The 3,889-nt window shown below is 42.1% G+C and overlaps 1 pseudogene; it reads left to right on the top strand.

Annotated features, from left to right (window-relative positions):
• The first annotated feature begins 69 nt into the window (after positions 1-69).
• On the top strand, positions 70-3,587 carry LOC147003479 (kinesin-like protein KIF11 pseudogene; annotated as a pseudogene).
• The last annotated feature ends 302 nt before the right edge of the window (positions 3,588-3,889 follow it).

Raw genomic sequence — 3,889 nt, 5'->3', positions numbered from 1 at the left:
GGAGAGGCGACTCCCGGTTCTCACTGTGTCGGAGTCTCCGCTAGGCCGGCAGGTTTTGGCTCGACCGTCATGGCGTCCCAGCCGAGTTCTTTGAAGAAGAAAGAGGAAAAGGGCAGGAACATCCAGGTGGTGGTGAGATGCAGACCATTTAATCTGGCAGAGCGGAAAGCTAATGCCCACTCAGTAGTGGAATGTGACCATGCACGGTGGTTTCTTTAACTGTGTTAAGCAACTTGCTGGCAGTGTCATGTAGCGTCTTCTCGGTTCTTTCCAAGGCTGAAGAGACGTATTCCTCTTTAACAAGTTGTAATTTTGTTTCTTGCAAATGTTTCTGAGTGGTTTCAAGTTCCTGTGTCTTGGTTTGCAGGTCAGATTTACACTGGTCAAGTAATAACTCTTCCCAGAGTCAAGAGGGATTGGTTGATATTTCCAGCTTCCCGGGCCCACTGAAAGAAGTCAGTGTACGGACTGCAGGGTTGACGGACAAGACCTCAAAGAAGACATACACGTTTGATATGGTGTTTGGAGCATCTACAAAACAAATTGATGTTTACCGAAGTGTTGTTTGTCCAATTCTAGATGAAGTTATTATGGGCTATAATTGCACCATCTTTGCATATGGTCAGACTGGCACTGGAAAAACTTTTACAATGGAAGGTGAAAGGTCACCTAATGAAGTATATACCTGGGAGGAGGATCCTCTGGCTGGTATAATTCCACGCACTCTTCATCAAATTTTTGAGAAACTTTCTGATAATGGCACTGAGTTTTCAGTTAAAGTGTCCCTGTTGGAAATCTATAATGAGGAGCTTTTTGATCTTCTTAGTCCATCTTCTGATGTTTCTGAAAGGCTGCAGATGTTTGATGATCCCCGGAACAAGAGAGGAGTGATAATCAAAGGCTTAGAGGAAATCACAGTACACAATAAAGATGAAGTCTACCAAATCTTAGAGAAGGGAGCAGCAAAAAGGACAACTGCAGCAACCTTGATGAATGCTTACTCTAGTCGTTCACACTCAGTTTTCTCTGTTACGATACACATGAAAGAAACAACAATTGATGGAGAAGAGCTTGTTAAAATAGGAAAGTTGAATTTGGTTGATCTCGCAGGAAGTGAAAATATTGGGCGTTCTGGAGCTGTTGACAAGAGGGCCCGGGAAGCTGGAAATATCAACCAATCCCTCTTGACTCTGGGAAGAGTTATTACTTGACCAGTGTAAATCTGACCTGCAAACCAAGACACAGGAACTTGAAACCACTCAGAAACATTTGCAAGAAACAAAATTACAACTTGTTAAAGAGGAATACGTCTCTTCAGCCTTGGAAAGAACCGAGAAGACGCTACATGACACTGCCAGCAAGTTGCTTAACACAGTTAAAGAAACCACCAGGGCTGTATCTGGCCTACATTCTAAACTGGACCGCAAGAGAGCAATTGATGAACACAATGCTGAAGCTCAGGAGAGCTTTGGCAAAAACCTCAACAGTCTGTTTAATAATATGGAAGAATTGATTAAGGATGGCAGTGAGAAACAAAAGGCCATGCTAGACGTTCATAAGACACTGTTTGGTAACCTGATGTCTTCTAGTGTCTCTGCATTAGACACCATTACCACGACAGCACTTGAATCTCTCATGTCTATTCCAGAAAATGTGTCAGCTCGTGTTTCTCAGAATTCTGATATGATATTGGAAGAGCAATCGTTAGCAGCACAAAGTAAAAGTGTTCTGCAAGGATTGATTGATGAACTTGTGACCGACCTTTTCACTTCCCTGAAGACCATCGTAGCCCCTGGTGTGGTTTCCATCTTGAACATAAATAGGCAGCTACAGCATATTTTCAGGGCTTCATCGACAGTGGCTGAAAAGGTAGAAGATCAAAAAAGAGAAATAGACAGTTTTCTCAGCATATTATGTAACAATTTACATGAACTCCGAGAAAACACAGTTTCTTCCTTGGTTGAATCACAAAAGCTTTGTGGAAACCTAACTGAAGACCTGAAGACAATAAAGGAAACCCATTCACAGGAACTTTGCCAGTTAAGCAGTAGTTGGGCAGAGAGGTTCTGTGCTTTGGAGAAGAAGTATGAAAACATCCAGAAACCACTGAACAGTATTCAAGAAAATACAGAGCGGAGGTCTACTGATATAATCAATAAAACAACAGTTCACAGTAAGAAACTTCTTGCTGAATCTGATGGATTATTACAAGAACTCAGACACTTTAATCAAGAAGGCACACAGTTGGTTGAAGAGTCTGTAGGACACTGCAGTTCACTCAACAGCAACCTGGAGATTGTATCCCAAGAGATCACCCAGAAGTGTGGGACCCTGAACACAAGCACAGTTCATTTCTCTGATCAGTGGGCATCCTGCCTAAGCAAGAGAAAGGAAGAACTTGAGAATTTAATGGAGTTTGTAAATGGATGTTGTAAAGCTTCAAGTTCGGAGATCACTAAGAAAGTAAGAGAACAGAGCACAGCTGTTGAGAACCAGCACAGCTCCTTTGTTGCTCAGATGACTTCTGATGAAGAAAAATGTAAAGCAGGAAGCCTGGAGCTTGATAAAACTATAAAGACTGGGTTAACAAAGCTGAATTGCTTTCTGAAACAGGATCTCAAACTAGATATCCCAACAGGTATGACACCAGAGAGGAAAAAATATTTATATCCAACAACACTTGTGAGAACTGAACCACGAGAGCAGCTGCTTGATCAGCTGCAAAAGAAACAGCCACTAATGATGCTAAACAGCTCAGAAACCAGCAAGGAGACCAGTCAGGACATGGATGAAGAGAGGGAGGCTCTGGAGCAGTGCACTGAGGAACCTGTAAGTCCAGAGACAACTGAACACACCAGTGCGGATTGCTCTTCCAGCAGAGGGCTTCCTTTTTTCCAGCGTAAAAAGCCACATGGAAAAGACAAAGAAAACAGAGGCCTTAACCCGGTGGAGAAGTATAAAGTGGAAGAGGCCTCGGATCTCTCCATCTCCAAGAGTAGACTGCCCCTGCACACCTCCATAAACCTCTAGCTGATCTGAGGCTTAGGGTGTCATCTTTAAAATACAACCTGAAACTCCACAGTCTGAAGATATGTACAGATGAAAAGGGGACTGCTGTATGAGGGCCCCACAGTAACTGTAGTTGAACTGAAAGTTTTTTTTATAATCCCTGTAGTCCAAGGATGTAGTAAGCTGGGTGCCATTTGGGATTTACATTGAATATGTGTGTGTGTTTCTAGCTTTTTATATAAAGAAGCTCTTCTGTAACAAGTAAGTATTTTTCTTGTATATAATTAAATACCAAATATATGGAAATCGTTGTTCCAGGTTTAGACTTGTATTGGTGAATGCCATCTCCTTTGCTGTCTGGCTAAGGCTATTTCCCTATCTCCAACCAGCCTTTTCTAGTTTGTCTTCGGCTCATGTCTCCCTTTTCCTGTCCCTTAACCATTTGTAGCCTACAGAAAGGTTTCTTTAGTATGAGAAACCCAGGGTTTTACCTGGAACTCTTCTATCTCACTGATTACCTTTACAATCACTGTCAGAACACCTGACCCTGGAAGGACCCTTCCTTCCCAGCTCTTCATTTGTTCCTCGCACACATCTCATTCCTTCCTGAGGTCTGACACATCACCAGCCTCCCTGTAGTGTCAGCTCCTACTACAGGAGACCTGTCTAAAGCTCTAACTCATCCTTGAGGCCCCGCTCTAAGGCCTTTAAGTCTCTTAGAAATGACAAGATTGTTTTCAAACTACCAATTATGATGATAACTTCTATTTTGTTTATCTTTTAAAACTTTATTCCTTGTATATAATAAAAATGTATATATACCATTCCCTCTGTTGAAATATTAACCCTTGCTCTTTCGCTTTGATAAGCCTGTTTCTGG

This window comes from Mus caroli, unplaced genomic scaffold (genome assembly GCF_978045245.1).
Source record: "Mus caroli unplaced genomic scaffold, Mus_caroli_1 scaffold_8, whole genome shotgun sequence".
Lineage (NCBI taxonomy): Eukaryota > Metazoa > Chordata > Mammalia > Rodentia > Muridae > Mus > Mus caroli.
The sequence above is the reverse complement of the archived record's forward strand: the minus strand, read 5'-3'. Positions and strand labels throughout refer to the sequence as shown.